Below are 19638 nucleotides of genomic sequence, written 5' to 3'. Positions count from 1 at the left end.
TGTCTTTTTTTCGGCCTTATTAACTATGTTACTATGTTACTATGTATATTTCACAGCCCATGTAGTATATTGTCCAGCCACGTAGTATATTGGCCAGCCACGTAGTATATTGCCCAGCCACATAGTATATTGCACAGCCCATGTAGTATATTGCCCAGCTACGTAGTATATTGCCCAGTGACGTAGTATATTGCACAGTCCACGTAGTATATTGCCCAGTGACGTAGTATATTGCCCAGTGATGTAGGATATTGCCCAGCCACGTAGTATATTGCCCAGTCACATAGTATATTGCCCAGCCCACGTAGTATATTGCCCAGTCACGTAGTATATTGCCCAGCCCACGTAGTATATTGCCCAGCCACGTAGTATATTGCCCAGCGACGTAGTATATTGCCCAGTCATGTAGTATATTGCCCAGTCACGTAGTATATTGCCCAGTGACGTAGTATATTGCCCAGTCATGTAGTATATTGCCCAGCCACGTAGTATATTGCCCAGTGACGTAGTATATAGCAGAGCCACGCAGTATATTGCCCAGCCACGTGGTACATTGCCCAGCACAGAGCCACGTAGTATATTGCCCAGTCACGTAGTATATTGGCCAGCACAGAGCCACGTAGTATAGAGACTTTAAAAAAAAAAAAAAACATATACTCACCTATAGCCCGTTGAAGTCCTGCTATACTTACCATCCGCCGTCTTTGCCGCTCCTCGCCACGCTCCCGGGACCGCTCCATTGCAAGCGGCAGCTTCTGGTCACAGGGCTGGTGTGAGCAGGACCTATGATGACGTCACGGTCACATGACCGTGACGTCATGGCAGGTCCTTGTCGCACACCAGCCCTGGGACCAGAAGCTGCCGCTTGCAATAGAGCAGTCCCGGGAGCGTGGCGAGGAGCGAGAAAGGCGGGGGATGGTGAGTATAGCAGTTTTTTTAATTTTTTTTTATTTTTAACATGACATATTTTTACTATTGATGCTGTCTAGGCAGCATCAATAGTAAATAGTTGGGGACACACAGGGTTAATAGCAGCGGTAACGGAGTGCGTTACACCGCGGGCCGTTACCGCTGCCATTAACCCTGTGTGAGCGGTGAGTGGAGGGGATTACGGAGCAGGCGCCGGGCAGTGAGTGCAGGAGAGCAGGGGAGGGTGGGACTAATCGGACTGTGCCCATCGCTGATTGGTCACGGCAGCCATGACAGGCAGCTGCCGAGACCAATCAGCGAACAAATAACCGTGACAGAAGGACTGACAGACAGACGGAAGTACCCCTTAGACAATTATGTATATAGATTGTGCAGGAGGAGGAGGTGAGCTGTGATATCACCTATTGTGAGTGGTGGATCCTGTGTTATCTATTGTATATAGAGGTGTTATCAGTCATTGTACAGGAGGAGGAGGTGAGCTGTTACATCTATTGTGAATGGTGGATCCTGTGTTATCTGCTGTATATAGAGATGTTATCAGTCATTGTACAGGAGTTGGAGGTGAGCTGTGACATCACCTATTGTGAATGGTGGATCTTGTGTTATCGACTGTATATAGAGGTGTTATCAGTCATTGTACAGGAGGAGGAGGAGGTGAGCTGTGACATCACCTATTGTGAATGGTGGATCCTGTGTTATCTACTGTATATAGAGGTGAAGACACAAAAGAGCACAGTGAGGTCAAAAATACTCTGTTGTAAAAAAAAATCACAGTAATAAGCAAGTGCTAGTCAAAAGATGGAAAAAAAACAGGGTATTTAGTTGATTCGGTTTTTTTGCAAAAAAATGTATACTAAGCTGCTTCACCAATCGTCAAGGTATACCCATATAGAGCAGTCCTAACTAATGCATATAATCCCTATCTGTGTATTTAAAAACCTGATCATCTGTATAGTACCTGTATAAGCAGGGTTCAGTGAGGGAATATCCATGTGGACATGCTGGATGGAACAGTTTAAGTGCAAATAACCCAAAAAGGAGTGGTGGACTCCTCAGTCTTGTAGAAACAAGAGAACAATTATAGAACCAGAAACACATGGGCTACTTGCACATTGAACAAGTGTGTAAGAACATGTTCACACACACCACCAAGAAACTTGAAGACACAAAAGAGTACAGTGAGGTCAAAAATACTCTGTTGTAAAAAAAAATCACAGTAATAAGCAAGTGCTAGTCAAAAGATGGAAACAAACAGGGTATTTAGTTGTTACTTTTTTTTGCAAAAAAATGTATACTAAGCTGCTTCACCAATCGTCAAGGTATACCCATATAGAGCAGTCCTAACTAATGTATATAATCCCTATCTGATGTATTTAAAAACCTGATCATCTGTATAGTACCTGTATAAGCAGGGTTCAGTGAGGGAATATCCATGTGGACATGCTGGATGGAACAGCTTAAGTGCAAATAACCCAGAAAGGAGTGGTGGACTCCTCAGTCTTGTAGAAACAAGAGAACAATTATAGAACAAGAAACACATGGGCTACTTGCACGTTGAAGAAGTCTGTAAGAACATGTTCACACACACCACCACTGTCTGGCCTAAACATAGATGGAGGTTAAGATTTATAGGCTGAACTCCCCAACATTTAATGCCCTTGAGTTGTCTACGAGCTACAGAAAAACCGAAGACAATGTAACTGCCTGTGTCATTAGGTTACCGTGTTTTTCTTAAGCATTTCTTGTCATTTTCAAGTCATGTGCACCAACCCCAGAACACGCACATATATCAACCTTAGAAAGCAATTATACGACTATGGCAGTAGTGAGCTCTGCGGTGTCACATCACTCCACTGATACCACGGGGGATTCTTGTGGACATCCGTGCTGTATCAACATCTCTTCTCCCATTGAGGATCCACCTCACCAGGTGAGACATAGAATCGGCCTGGAGCTCTGCTCCTCCTGGAACATGGCGAGGATAAGATTCCATAAAGGTCCTGTCCGTACATGAAGATCTAAGAGCAATCTGAAGATTTTATGTTTTACTGTGAGAATAGTTTAATATAAAAAAGTTAGGTAAATTGCCGTTAGTGGTAAAGCTTGCATGTTGCCCTCCATACGTTGTGCTCTTTTTTTCCTGGAACGCTCTTCTAACCTCCCACCCTAAAAGATGTTTCTTAGCAGTGAAGTGCGAAGCACCCGTCACATGTTTTTGTTCTCCTTTTCGTGAAGCCGTCGTAGCACCGGCGCACTTCTTCTAACATCAATTGCTTTAGTTTCTGCCCTTCAGGAAATAAGAGAATCTCTCGCACTGATACAAGCGATGACTCAGAACTGCCTTCGAGTCCGCAGCTAATCAGCCAACATCTTTTGATCAGTGAAGTACAAAAAAAAACCCCATCACATCAAAACCTCACGAATCCCTAACAATAAAAGGACTGACCCAAAAAGTGACTCAGATAATATTTACAGCGTGTTTTGTATTACAGCATTACATCTTCTATTTTATGTCATCATCACATCTGCTACTTGTTACATTTTATCAGCGCCGGTTATCGTTACAGCAGTCATATGTTAATTAGAACCATGAAGAGTTTGCACGGAACAACAGAATTTTAGACCGCTTTAATTTGAAATACGATACTTTTTGATCCCCTGCAACTCCCATTCCAATGTATCCCGGACCCTTCTTAAGAACCAAAACATGGCAAGAAACGCTCATCCTCGGCTCCAATGTTTGAGACGTGTTTCACAACAGCTTCATCTGGGGTCAAACCCTGACAGCGATGTATAAATGGCTGCTAAATAGCTATGAGTCTCATATAACCCTTTTACTGAAATATTGCAATATATAAGACAAGCGATCAAATAATTGCGGGTTCAAGTCTACAAATAAAAATATATATAAAAAACATAAAAATTTGAATCGCCCAACCTTTCCTTTTTCTCATTCAAAAATAAACAAATTGAAAAATAAATATATAAACAAATTTGGCATCACCGCATCTGTCAAAGTCAGATCTAGGAAAATATACAACTAATTAACCAATATTGTAAACGGCATAAAGAAACATAATTTAAAATGCCAGTATTATATTTTTGAGGGTAGACTCACCTTTCCCAAACATTGGAACAAAAAGCAATGAGAATATGCAATGGGTCGTCAGGATAGTATCCATAAAAACAAGAGCTGATTTGAAACATTTCAGAAATCGGAAAATTACTTACGGATATGTGGACAAAAAACCATAAAGTAGTTATGGGCTCTTGGAAGAACAGGGGGGAAAAAACAAAAGCACAAAAACAAAAAGTGACCTGATCCTTAAATTACTGTCGGTGATAGCACCGAGAATTGCCAATCTAAATGGACAGGTCATCAGCTTTAAGGTATTAAATAATCCTTTAATAACGTTTCCACCTTTGTTGGGGTCAGTTACTGCTGTATTTACAATTATACTTCTGGATGCACTTGAATGCACAAGCGTGTCTGCGCTCCACTATTCGGTCTGACAGTGAAATATTTAATTCTAGGAAATATTCTCAGAGCAGTTTAGATTTTTCTGATTGTTTGAGATTGAAATAAACAAAATAGTAAAAGAAATCCTGTGCTTTGCCTCAAATGTTGTAAAATTCATAACTCTACCTCCAGCCTCTGCATTATTACTTGTCGGCTCAATAAAGCGCACATTTTCGTTTTCCCATTATACTGTAAAGTCGCCGTTTGTCTGTTGCTTTGAATTTCTCCCGTCGTCCGTGTTATCTTCTGCTTGAAAAGGTAATGATGGGGGTGAAACATTTCAGAAGAAAGAAAGAAAACTTTCACTTACCGAAACAAGTGTTGAAATGGAAAGTCTGACTCAACTAAATAAGTTTGTAAAAAAAAAATTGTTCCAACCTTTCCTGTAACCCAAAACGAAGCAATTCTCGTGTGGGTGGAGCTCGATTCCCTACTGTGCTCTGCTTAAAGGGTTTGTCCAGTATTGACATAAAAGTCTGCAGTCTCTACACACAGTGCACACTGTCAGGATTCTCCAGTCCCGGCGATGGGAGTGTCCAGTCAAGGGACCACAATTATGCAATATTCTTACCGCTGCCCACCGCCCATTCCCGGTATTTCTCCCAGAAAGTTATTGCAGTTACACATCTTTTGTTATATACGTTTATTTCCTTTTTGTGTATTGAAGCAACGCAAAAAAATGAGATAAAAACGCAAATTGGACATAATTTCACACAAAACCCCTAAAGTGGGCTGGGCAAAACTGTTGGCGCCCGCCTTAATATTTGGTTACACATCCTTTGGAATAAATAACTGCAATCATTCACTTCCTATAACCATCCACAAGCTTCTTACACCTCTCAGCTGGAATTTCGGACTCCTCCCCTCTCACATGCTGCTCGCGGTCTCTCATATGTGAAGGCGCCTTCTCCCAACAGCAATTTTAGGATCTCTCCCCAGGTGATCGATGGGATTTAGATCCGGACTCATTGCTGCCACTTCAGAACTCTCCAGCGCTTTGTTCCATCTATTTCTGGGGGCTTCTAGAACTATGTTTGAGGTCATTGTCTTGCAGGAAGACACATGACATAAGATGCAATCCCATCTTTCTGATACTGGGCACTTCATTGCCACCCAAAATACTTTGGTAATCTTCAGATTTCATGATGCCTTGCACACAATCAAGGCACCAAAACAACCCCAAAACTTTTGTGACCCTCCACCATATTTGACTGTAGGTACTGTGTTCTTTTCTTTGTAGGCCTCATTCCATTTTTGGTAAACAGTTGAATGATGTGCTTTACCAAAAAGCTCTATCTTGGTCTCATCTGTCCACGAGACACTTTCCCAGAAGGATTGTGGCTTACTCACGTACATTTTGGCAAACTGCAGTCTATCTCCTGCCATAGCGTTTCATCTCAGTCACATGTGGACGGATAGTTCGAGCAGACACTGATGCACCCTGAGCCTGCAGTACAGCTTGAATTTCTTTGGACCTTGATTGGTGTTGCTTATCTACCATTCAGGCTATCCTGCGTTGTAACCTTTCATCAATTTTTCTCTGCCGTCCACATCCAGGTAGATTAGCTACAGTGCCATGGGTTTGTAAACTTCATGATTATCTTCAGCACCGTGGACAAAGGAACATCAGGATCTCTGGAGATGGACTTGTAACTTTGAGATTGTTGATATTAGTCTATGATTTTGGTTCTCAAGTCCTCAGACAGTTCTCTTCTCCTCTTTCTGTTCTCCATGCTTAGACACACAATGTAAAGATTGAGTCAACTTCTCCCCTTTTTATCTGGTTTTGGGTGTGATTTTCCTATTGACCACACCTGTTACTTGCCACAGGTGAGTCTGAACGAGCATCACATGCTTGAAACAAAGTTGTTTACCCACAATTTTGGAAAAGTGCTAACAATTTTGTCTGGACAATTTTGGGGGGTTTGTGTGAAATTATATCCAATTTGCCTTTTTTTTCTCAGTTATTTTTGTGTTGTTCCAATACATACAAAGGAAATAAACCTGTGTATAACAAAACAGGTGTAATTGCAATAATTTTCTGTGAGAAATACTTCATTTTCTGGAACAATTTCAAGGGTGCCAACACTTTCATCCATGACTGTATATTATGTTTTATAAAAATGCTGATGCGGTTGAGTTTGTCATTAGTTGCTGCGCTCTGCATAGGCAAAAACTGAGAACATAAAACTAAATTACTTTACTGATAGTTTTGTCATCTCAGTCACTGTCTGTGCAGAGCGCTGTAGCCAAAGACAGCTGATCTGAACTGCTGCACTCTGCATAGGCAGAGCCGGGTGGGCACTTCCTGAGAGGTTTTCACCAGTGGGTTCATTTGGCAGTGCCAATAGATGGGGTAACAATTTGCACATCTATAGACCTTGGCCACTGGGATGATGCATTATGTTGGACTGTGTGAGCAAAGTTGGTAATTATGTTGAGAACTGACAGAATAGAAGGTAAAGCTGCAGTAGGGGGCGCTATCACTACAATGTTTCCAGACATTGTTATTTTGGATCAATATGTGCGTTTATGGCAATGTATTATCAAGTGTTTCCATGCGCCCTGCTAGTATATAGGAGCACACTGGAAGGTGTCTGACTGCCGGTCCTCGCCCATGAATTATACAATAATCCTAACGGATGACCCTCGTGCGGTGTGACAATACCATTTCATGCCTGACCAGGTTCAGTCTCTTCTCACAGATTCTAGCAATTCATGAACTCGCTATGTGGGACGGGGTTAAAGCGACTGCAAATAGCGAGATGCTGAGACCAAGGATAGTTTCTATGATTCAGTATTTCATAGAAAAAGCTGTTTAAATTCTGCAAGGACTTGAAGAGAAAGACCGTGCGGCCGATTCATCAAGCCTGGCATAGAGCACGTTCACACTGCGCAAGTCCTGCTACAGTACAAGTCGCCAAATTAATTAAGAGGTGCACGCCACTTAATGAGAATCCGTCAGCAGGTATCTGTTATCTCAAGAGCAGCATTATATAGGGCAAGTGACCCTGATTCCAGAGATGCATCACTTAGTTTATTGGGTGCAGCAGTTGTGATACAATCAGAGTTTTTAAAGGCAGCATGAAGCAGAGCTCAGAAAGCTAATCCCACCCACACCACAGCTAACCACGCCCACACCACAGCTATCCACATCCATATCACAGCTAACCCGCCCACACCACAGCTAACCACGCCCACACCACAGCTATCCACATCCATATCACAGCTAACCCGCCCACACCACAGCTAACCCCGCACACACTACAGCTAACCATACCCACACTACAGCTATCCTCATCCATATTACAGCTAACCCGCCCACACCACAACTATCCACATCACAGCTAACCCGCCAACACCAACCACGCCCACACTAGAGCTATCCCCACCCACACCACAGCTAACCACGCCCACACCTATCCACATCCATATCACAGCTAACCACGCCCACACCACAGCTATCCACATCCATATCACAGCTAACCTGCCCACACTACAGCTAACCCTGCCCACACTACAGCTATCCTGATCCATATCACAGCTAACCCGCCCACACCACAGCTACCCACATCCACATCACAACTAACCTGCCCACACCAACCACGCCCCTTAGAGCTATCCCCATCCACCCCACAGCTAACCCGCCCACACCACAGCTAACCACATCACAGCTAACTCTGCCCACACCCCACACCACAGCTAACTACGCCCACACCACAGCTAACCCGCCCACACCACAGGTAAAGCCCACCCACTCCACAGCTAACCCCACCCACACTACATCTAACCATGCCCACATCTATCACCATCCACACCACTGCTAACCTTGCCCACACTACAGCTATCCCAATCCACACCACAGCTTACCACACCCACACCACAGCTAACCCGCCCATACCACAGCTATCCACATCCACACCACAGCTATCCCCTTCCACACCACAGCTAACCACACCCACACCACAGCTATCCCCATCCACACCACAGCTAACCACACCCACACCACAGCTATCCCCATCCACACCACAGCTTACCACACCCACAGCACAGCTATCCCCATCCACACCACAGCTTACCACAACCACACCACAGCTAACCCGCCCATACCACAGCTATCCACATCCACACCACAGCTATACCCTTCCACACCACAGCTAACCACACCCACACCACAGCTATCCCCATCCACACAGCTAACCCCGCCCACACTACAGCTATCCACACCACAGCTAACACCGTTCACACCACAGCGGACCACGCCCACACCACATCTCACCCTGCTCCCATCACAGCTATCACTATCCACACCACAGATGTCACCTCCCTCACCACAGATAATCGTGCCCACACCACAGCTATCCCCATCCACACCACATCTAACCCGCCCACACCACAGCTATCTCCATCCACACCACAGCTAATCCTCCCCACACCACAACAAACCCCGCTCACACCAGATATCCCCACCCATACCACAGCTAACCCACCCACACTACAGCTATCCCCATCCACACCACAGCTAATCCCACCCACACCACGGCAAACCCCACCCACACCACAGATGTCCCCACCCATACCACAGCTAACCCACCCACACCACAGCTATCCCCATCCATATCACAGCTAACCAGCACACACCAGAGTTATCACTATCCACACCACAGCTAACCACACCCACACCACAGATATCCCCATCCACACAGCTAAACCCACCCACACTACAGCTATCCCCATCCACACCACAGCTAACACCGTCCGCACCACAGCGGACCACGCCCACACCACAGTTAACCCTGCCCACACCACAGATATCCCCACCCACACCACAGCAAATCCCACTCACACCACAGCTACCACCATTCACACCACAGCTAACCACGCCCACATCAGGCTCTCTGTGTATATTGTTAATTGACAGTGAGCTGATTATTACAGGAGGGGGGCATGGTTGGACCAGGGCTCACATGCTGCTGTAGTCCAGCAGCGATTATCTCCTAGTGATAAAACCTTCATGACAATTAAACAACAGCACACAAGTGACACATTAATGAATTCAGTGTCTCAGTGGCTACCCCATGCTTTCGACAGATTATGTAGCAAAACTTGCAGACAGATTCGCTTTAATGAATTTGGTGCATCTTCTAAGTGCCGTGCGCCTCTGGACAAATTGGCAGAAATGCAAGTCTAGTGAGGGGCCGGAGTAGCATTTCTGCCTTACAAAACACCAGCACGTGCCACGTCCATCCCCAGTTCTGCCCATTCAGCAGATTCAGCTAACATTAGACTAATTTTTATGGGAGTCTTAATTACCTTCTGTTACAGCCAAATATTTCACATTGTGACCCCTCAGCACCAGCTGACATTTTTCTGCACCCAGTTCGTACGTACTTTTGTTTCCATATTGAATCCAGAGGTGTATCCAGGGGGGGCACCTGGGGCATGTGCCCCGGGCGCAGCCGACAGGGGGGCGCCAGCGGGCCGCCTGATGATGCGGCGGTCCAAGGAGGCTCCTCGTCGGCGCTATTCTGCCACCCTCACAGTCTGAGATAATCCCGCTCTCTAAGCAAGCTGTCAAATTGACAGCCGGCTCAGAGAAAGTGCTGCGCGTCGTCGTCAAATCCCAAAGTGTACAGCGACGCCGCTGCTGTGCCGACGCTGTCGCTAGTACCCTTGGCTTGCCTGTTGTGAATCTGTGATCCCTTCTACGTTTAAGCCCTGACGAGTCACGACCGCTGAGGCGCCACTGGCACTTCCGCATCAGTGAAGCGTCAGCAGCGGTGACTTCACTCTTCACAGACACAGCAGGGCAAGTGAAGCACAGGCTGCTGCATTGCGGTGTTGTTGGACGGTGGTAAGTGTGCTCCAGCTCCAGACTGCGGGGACCGGCGGGGTAATGGAGTTGACGACACCTACCGAACTTAGAATCAGATAATGTTTGATATTTAAGGGGGTTGGTTGGGTTGGGGGGGTCGGTCGGCTATATGGAGCCTGCAGCTCGGATAGGGAGGGAGCAGGGGCCAGGGGCAACGGTAGTAAATTGTGTGTGTGTTTATATAGAGGTGAGAGGTGCTGTATGTGCGTTGTGCATGTGTGTATATAGGTGAGAGGTGCTGTGTGTGTGTTGTGCATGTGTGTTTATAGGTGAGAGGTGCAGTGCGTGTGTTGTGCGTGTGTGTATATAGGTGAGAGGTGCTGTTTGTGTGTTGTGCGTGTGTGTATATAGGTGAGAGGTGCTGTGTGTGTGTTGTGTGTGAGTGCATGCATAGCACTGCAGGTGAATGTGCAGAGACGTAAATGGTTTTGTGTGTGTGTGTGTGTACGGGGAGGAGAGGTGAGGGCAATGATGGGGCTGACGGGGAGAGGGCAAAAATTGGGATGGAGGGGGAGGAGGAAATGGATGTGGTGGAATGGGCAATGATGGAGGTGGCAATGATGGAGGTGGAATGGGCAATGATGGGGGAGGGGGTAGGAAATGATGGAGGTGGTGGAATGGGCAATGATGGGGTGGGGGAGGCAATGATGGAGGTGGTGGAATAGGCAATGATGGGGTGGGGGAGGCAATGATGGAGGTTGAAATTGGAATGGGCAATGATGGTGATGGAGGGAGAATGCATTGATGGTGGGGAGGAGGAAATCATGGAGGTGGTTGAAAGGGCAATAATGGGGGGAAGAAATGATGGAGGTGGTAGAATGGACAGGGATGATGGTGGTGGAAAGCACACTGATGATATTGGAGGGGGTGAAAATGATAGAGGTGGTGGAATAGGCAAGTATAGTGATGGCGGCGGAAAGGACAATGATGATGGTGGTAGAAAGGGCAATGATGGGGATGGTGGGGGAAGAGAAAATGATGGATATGGTGGAAAAGGCAAAGGAGAAAATGATGGAGGTGGTGGAAATGGCAATGATGGGGTGGTGGGCCAAGAGAAAATGATGGATATGGTGGAAAGGGCAAAGGAGGAAATGATGGAGGTGGTGGAATGGGCAATGATGGGAGTGCTGGGGAAGGAGGTAATAATGGAGGTTGTGGAATGGGAAATAATGGGGTGGTGGGGGAGAAAGCAATGATAGTGATGGTGGAGAAGGCAAAGATAGAAGTGGTGAAAGAGCAATGATAGGGTGGGGTAGAGGAAAATAATGGGCATATATGAGGAAACAGTACAGGAGAATGGGGGGCATGTATGAGGAAACAGTACTGGGGAATAGGGGGCATGTATGAGGAGACAGTACTGGGGAATGGGGGCATATCTGAGGAAACAGTATGGGGGATGGGTGCAGACAGTATGAGGAGCGAATGGGGGAATGTATGTGGACACAGTATGAGTAGCGATGTGAAAAATGTATGTGGACAGAGTACGGGGCATGAGGGTGATGGGATGTGTGCTGACACAGTATGGGGAGTCAGGTGAGCAGGCAGTATAGAAAGTGAGGGGTAAATATATGAGGAGACAGTATGGTGAACAGGGTGATGTGAGAGGAGACAGTATGAGGAGGGAGGGGAATATTGTGAGGAGACAGTATGGGGGGAGAAAAGTGAATGGGCACAGAATAGAAACTGAGTAGTGGGGGCATAGCATGGGGGGACAGCATAAGGGCAGAGCCAGGAGGGGGCAGTATACCAAGGAGGGGGAGTGTGATGAGAGTACAGTATAAATACTGAGCCCTATAGGGGGGCACAGTATGAGAGGACAGTGTGAAGAGGGGGCCGGTATGGAAAGGAGAGGTCAGTGTGAAGAGCATGTACTGTACCGTAAGAGGGACAGTGTGGGGGTCATATTTTGTGCAGACAATATAGTGAGGGGCAATTTTTTTATTCAGGAGCATTAAAATGACACTTGCATCTTTAAGGGCATCATGTGGAGATTTTCTGCAAAAGAACGGAGAAGATGGAAGTCTGCAGTGACAATCTGTGGATGAGAAAACGCATCATGGGGTCTGGACAAGATGAAGAAAAGGAGAATGACTCCAGAGACGACGTCATCTACAGTATAAGGTACCTGGATAAAAATGTTATTTGTGATACTAACTAACTCTCATGTTTTTATTTATGTTAGGAGCATTAAAGTGGATGTCCAGGTTTGTGATGAGTCTGCAGTCATTCTTTGTGACTGCAGACTTCTGAGTTTTCACAGTGCGCACTGCACGCTGTCAGGATTCTCTCGTGCTGGCGATTTACATACATGCAGTCACGTGCTGACTAGACATGTGTGGCCTCACTCTATGAAAATGAACTGAGCGAGGCCGGGCACGTCTAGTCGGAATGTGGCCAGATGTATACAAATCACATGCTTGTGCTGACATAACTGTCCACCGGCAAGGGAGAATCCTAAAAGTGTGCAGTGCATGCGTTGTGAGAATTCAGAAGCTGCGATGTCAGGATTCAGCTCTGCAGGTTCCAGTAGTCGTCACATGGACACTTCACTCAAATGTTATTTTCATACTTGTGGTCCTGTCACAACGAGCTTCTCTTCTGCTTCTCTCAGTTTTTCACTGAATATTGAGAGCATTAGGGAGAGCGGGTCGTCGGTACATGACTAAGTGTGCAAATCACATATGTCCTGGGGGGGAGGGGTGCCAAAATGAATTCTTGCCCCGGGTGCCAGAAACGCATCTGATTGAATCTATAGATTTCGGCTGCAATTCTTTTGTGAAGAACCACTTCTGGCTGCAATTCTTCTGTGAAGAACCACTTCTGGTCGCAATTCTTTCGCAAAGAACCACTCCTAGCTGCAATTCTTCCATGAAGAACCACTTCTGGCTGCAAGTCCACTGTGAAGAACCAATTCTGGTAGCAATTCCTTTGTGAAGAACCAATTCTGGCCAAAATTCTTTCATGAAGAACCACTTCTGGTCTCAATTCTTGTGTGAAGAAACAATTCTGGCTGCAAATATTTTGTGAAGAACCAATTCTGGACTCAATTCATTCGTGAAGAACCACTTCTGGCCACAATTAATCCATTAAGGACCACTGCTGGCCACATTTCAACATTTCATCCGTGAAAAACTACTTTCGTGAAGAACCACTTCTGGCTGCAATTCTTCTGGGAAGAACCAATTCTGGGCACAATTCTTCTGTGCAGAACCAATTCTGGTCGGAATTCTTTCATGAAAATCACTTCTGGTCGCAATTCTTCTGTGAAAAACAAATTCTGGCCGCAATTATTTTGTGAAGAACCACTTCTGGACGCAATTCATCTGTGAAGAACCACTTCTGGATGCATTTCATTCATGAAGAACTACTTCTGGTTGCAATTATTTTGTGAAGAACCACTTCTGGCTGCAATTCTTCTGGGATGAACCAATTCTGGCCGCAATTCTTCTATAAGGAACCAATTCTGGCCACAATTCTTTTGTGAAGAACCAATTCTGGATGCAATTCTGCTGTGAAGAAGGACTTTAGGACTGAAAGTGGACCTCTAACATAGGTGGGCCCACTGATCCTCAGCATTGCATTGCCAACTTCCTGATGTCCTCCTCAATGGGGAGAAATCCAATCACTTAACCATCATTTAATACCATCAAGAGGTGTCTCATTGGCTCCAAATTAATTCTGCAGCCAGACTAAGACCCCCAACATCCAGCCGAGAACGATCTTTAGCGTAAAGATGAGCATAGACTCCTGCAAGAGGTAATGGCCAGCATGGTGGCTCAGTAGTTAGCACTGTAGCCCTTCAGCATGGAGGTCCTAAGCTCCAACCAACCAAGGACAACATGTGCGAGGAGCTTGTATGTTCTTCCCATATTTTCATAGGTTTCCTCCATATATTCTGTTTTCCTCAGACACTTCCTCTGTGAACTTATAGTCCTCAACAACAAAAAAAACAGCTACGGCAAAGCTTATAAGGGCAACCGGTAGGCAGCAAATCAGGGTCACATAGGCAACCGCTCTTCGTTGCCAAAACCCTGAATGGTGTTTGCCACATAACAAATTTTGCATAATAGATCCAACACTATGACTCTTGCTTGCGCCACTTCATTGCGGTAGCGCATGTATACCAACATTTGGCACCAAAAATGGATACTAGCCCACCGGCTATGTGCCATAAGTATGTTAGCCATGCCATGCCTTCATGATTTCATAATTGTAAAACCTAATATACCTAAGTCCTACAGAGTTTCAGAGCAGAGTAGGTGAGGAGACCATGGACCCTGGAAAGAAGGGTCCACTGGGTGGGTCCCTCCAGCCTCTGGGTGTCATTGTATATTTTTGGATTTATTTTAGGTTTTTTTTCAAACCCTCAACGTTGCAGATTTTCCTGCAGATCATCAATTGCAAAATGCGCTATTTCTGGAGTAAAATTCCTTCGAGCACCGGAGGAGGTGAGGGCAGTGCTTTCTGCAAGGAAATTAGCAGCAAAATTGGCAAAATTTGGTGCCCATTTGCCGCATTGAATTGTGGCTTTGTCCGGATGTGACGATAATGATGGAATATTCTAGGGATTTTGGGGATGGGATACAGTAGATATCATATTCCAACTAACGATAAAGCAGCCTGCATGACATTTAATAAGGATCGCGGTGCTGGAAATGACATTTCGAGGCAGCGTTACTATGTGCGAGTCCAGACGAAGAATTACACGGCTGAATCCTTAATTCCCCCGACCTTTAATGCCCTGAGCTGAGCGTCATTCGGTCACCTCATATTGTGCACATTCTTCAGCTGCTGGCGCCGTACATTGCTGCACTTTCACAGATCGTTACCTCGTTTAATTTGTATTTTTTTGCAAAAGAAATGATAAGAAATCTACTGTACACTCTTGTGCTGCCCTTAAAATTGCTGTCTGTGGGCATCAGATTTCTAATGAATAAGTTTATACAGCATGCAAACATATTGTGCCCCAAGTGAATTAAATTTTTCTATTTTTCAATTTTGCCACCATCTTTTGTTATTGTCCTAAGTAACGTTTTGGTCTACAGCTCCTATGAAGCCCTATGTATCTCCATGGTAACAGACAAAAAAAAAACCCCGTGTAGTCGGGTCTTGTATTTATACTCCTTTCTGTAAATGTAGATATATATATAGTACAGACCAAAAGTTTGGACACACCTTCTCATTTAAAGATTTTTCTGTATTTTCATGACTATGAAAATTGTACATTCACTCTGAAGGCATCAAAACTATGAATTAACACATATGGAATTATATACTTAACAAAAAAGTGTGAAACAACGGAAATTAATGTCTTATATTCTAGGTTCTTCAAAGTAGCCACCTTTTGCTTTGATGACTGCTTTGCACACTCTTGGCATTCTCTTGATGAACTTCAAGAGTTAGTCACCAGGAATGGTCTTCCAACAATCTTGAAGGAGTTCCCAGAGATGCTTAGCACTTGTTGGCCCTTTTGCCTTCACTCTGCGGTCCAGCTCACCCCAAACCATCTCGATTAGGCTCAGGTCTGGTGACTGTGGAGGCCAGGTCATCTGGTGTAGCACCCCATCACTCTTCTTCTTGGTCAAATAGCCCTTACACAGCCTGGAGGTGTTTGGGGTCATTGTCCTGTTGAAAAATAAATGATGGTCCAACTAAACGCAAACCGGACGGAATAGCATGCCGCTGCAAGATGCTGTGGTAGCCATGCTGGTTCAGTATGCCTTCAATTTTGAATAAATCCCCAACAGTGTCACCAGCAAAGCCCCCCCACACATCACACCTCCTCCTCCATGCTTCACGGTGGGAACCAGGCATGTAGACTCCATCCGTTCACCTTTTCTGCGTCGTACGAAGATACGGTGGTTGGAACCAAAGATCTCAAATTTGGACTCATCAGACCAAAGCACAGATTTCCACTGGTCTAATGGCCATTCCTTGTGTTCTTTAGCCCAAACAAGTCTCTTCTGCTTGTTGCCTGTCCTTAGCAGTGGTTTCCTAGCAGCTATTTTACCATGAAGGCCTGCTGCACAAAGTCTCCTCTTAACAGTTGTTGTAGAGATGTGTCTGCTGCTAGAACTCTGTGTGGCATTGACCTGGTCTCTAATCTGAGCTGCTGTTAACCTGCGATTTCTGAGGCTGGTGACTCGGATAAACTTATCCTCAGAAGCAGAGGTGACTCTTGGTCTTCCTTTCCTGGGACGGTCCTCATGTGAGCCAGTATCTTTGTAGCGCTTGATGGTTTTTGCCACTGCACTTGGGGACACTTTCAAAGTTTGCCCAATTTTTCAGACTGACTGACCTTCATTTGATGGACACTTGTTTTTCTTTACTTAGCTTTACTTAGCTGCTTTTTTCTTGCCATAGTACAAATTCTAACAGTCTATTCAGTAGTACTATCAGCTGTGAATCCACCAGACTTCTGCACAACACAACTGATGGTCCCAACCCCATTTATAAGGCAAGAAATCCCACTTATTAAACCTGACAGGACACACCAGTGAAGTGAAAACCATTCCCGGTGACTACCTCTTGAAGCTCATCAAGAGAATGCCAAGAGTGTGCAAAGCAGTCATCAAAGCAAAAGGTGGCTACTTTGAAGAACCTAGAATATAAGACATAATTTCAGTTGTTTCACACTTTTTTGTTAAGTATATAATTCCACATGTGTTAATTCATAGTTTTGATGCCTTCAATGTGAATGTACAATTTTCATAGTCATGAAAATACAGAAAAATCTTTAAATGAGAAGGTGTGTCCAAACTTTTGGTCTGTACTATATATATATATATATATATATATATATATATATATATATATATAGCACTTGTATCTCGGTTTTTCAGTTGGAGATGACAGAATCTCCCAAAATTAATTTTAGGCAGTGACAATGGTCACTATTCCCTGTAGGTCAGATTTGCAGATATTGGCCCCCATCCCTCCCAGACCACGTGAGTCTGACTTATAAGAGAAGCTAAACTTCCTAAAAAAAAATTGATATATTTTGCCACCATTTTGGGGGTTTTAATCAAAGTTTTGATGGAATTTGGCGAAATCCACATTTCTTTTTCAATGCTATGTTCCTTCCAGGCCAAATTCCCTGCCTCTCGCTGCCCCGCTACTTACCCTGTTGAGTAAAGCAGCGCTAGGAATGCCCAGGAGTTTGCGGACTTTTATGGCAGTTCAGGACGTCTCTCCTTATTCCGTGACCCTCTCAGATGTTTCCGTAGAGTTTGTACGTATAGCAAAATCTCACCGCCGCAGCTGTAAATACCCAGAAAATCTGCTGCACATACATTTTGGGGGAACACGTCCTAAAAGTTTATGATAAATCAAATTTTTGTTGAATTTTTAAATTAATTTATTTGTAAATTGTGAAATAAAAGTAAAAAACCTGGTGGCATATTCCCTTTAAAGTGTAGTTGTCATTCCTAGTGCTGGTATTGATAATATTCATGAGAAATGTAGGCAGGAGAATAAAAGCAGACGAGCCGGAAAGTGGGAAAACTATGGTGGTGGCACGTGGAGTCAGTAGTGTGGCCGCGCTCCGTGCATGTGGCTGCACAGTCACTAGTGGCTGCTAGAAATGCAAACCTTTCCTAGGGCTCCTTTTATATTAATGGACGGAGCAGTCAGGCAGACATAAATTATAAAATATAGCAAGGTGCTCACGTTTTCAATAAGGAAGTGCAGTAATTTAATTGCTTGTCCCGAGGAAAAGCTCCACGAGAAAATTTCAATAGATAGTTGGAAAATGCTGACGACTTACATATCTCCGAAATGACCGGGCCGTTCTAATTCCATTGGTCTTCCTCATACTGATGGCTTCTCTTCGAGGGCACAATATGTCTCATGTCTAAGTCCATTATTGTTACAGGAATATGTCGGGGTGTTGGGGGGGATCCGCATCTACTGGAAATCTCCAAATCTTTATGCTAGAGATGAGTAAATCGAGTGAATCACAACCAATCAAATTTGTGGCAAATTTTCTGAAAAATTGAATTAGCAAAAAAATTTACATTTTTGGGGATTTTATTTGCACAAATATAGGAAGATGTCATTTTGACGGATAAGTTTGAGAACCTGGAAGGATTTAAAAAGATTAAAAAGAGATTAAACTTACCTGTCCTAGGTCCAAGGCCCATGAATCCTAAAGCCACGGGTCCCCATTCGATTCGGATTTATCTTCTCTCTGGTCGTTGCGTCTGACCTTCCATCTCTGACTTGGCTTTAAGTGGTCATGTGGAGCGGAATGTATGTAGCTGACATCAGAGACTTGCATCACGTCACCAATGATCTTGTGGGAAGATATTTACATTGATGCGCTTCACGACCACCTCGTGACTACTTGAAGTGTAGTCAGCACTGAAAGATTCAGAGAGATGATTGATTCGAAGCATGCAGAGGATTGGGAAGGTCAGGTGAGTAGAGTCTTTAAAAAAAATATTTAAACCCTTACAGGATACATTTTTATTATGTTTTGGAGTCTGTAGAGGCTTTAGAGCATAATAAACATCTTTTGGGGGCAGATAACATTTGGACTGAATTTTATCTAAGAGAGAAAGGGCATAGAAGCCCCACCCATGAAGAAAAAGGGCATAGAAGCCCCACCCATGAAGAAAAAGGGCATGGAAGCCCCATCCATGAAGAAAAAGGGCATGGAAGCCCCACCCATGAAGAAAAAGGGCATAGAAGCTCCACCCATGAACAAAAAGGGCATAGAAGCCCCACCCATGAAGAAAAAGGGCATAGAAGCTCCACCACCCATGAAGAGAACAATGCATGGAAGCTCCATCCATAAAGAGAACAGGGCATGGAGGTGATGGAGGCTCCATTCATGAAGATATAAGGGCATGGAGGCTCCATTCATGAAGAGACTAAGGCATGAAGGCTCCACACATGAAGAGATCAAGGCAGATAACAGAAGACAACTGATAACTAAAATATTAATTCATAGGAAAATGTTCAATCTACAAACAAAAAGGCAATTATTAATGATGATCAGAAAGCAGAAACTATTTCTCTGGTTACATTTATGAACACTTGTGGTTTCTGCCTTCACTCCCTTGCAGAACCCTGGACTTCATGACCCGCGACATGTGCTGTGATCTGCGTGCAAGGCATGAGGACCTCAACCATCAGAAGATGGTACGAAGACCGGATGGTGACTGGAGCGGAGGGCCTGAAAAGGTGAGTGGTGATGTTCTGTCCATTCCAGGAAGGACAATGTGGCTCGTCTTATGCATTCAGGTTTAGTACTATAGTGTTTGGTTTGCTGTGTTATAGCACCATCTAGTGGTGGTTAGATTTATAATCT

Source organism: Ranitomeya imitator, chromosome 5, assembly GCF_032444005.1.
Source record: "Ranitomeya imitator isolate aRanImi1 chromosome 5, aRanImi1.pri, whole genome shotgun sequence".
Classification (NCBI taxonomy): Eukaryota; Metazoa; Chordata; class Amphibia; order Anura; family Dendrobatidae; genus Ranitomeya; species Ranitomeya imitator.
This window is presented reverse-complemented; position numbering follows the sequence as displayed.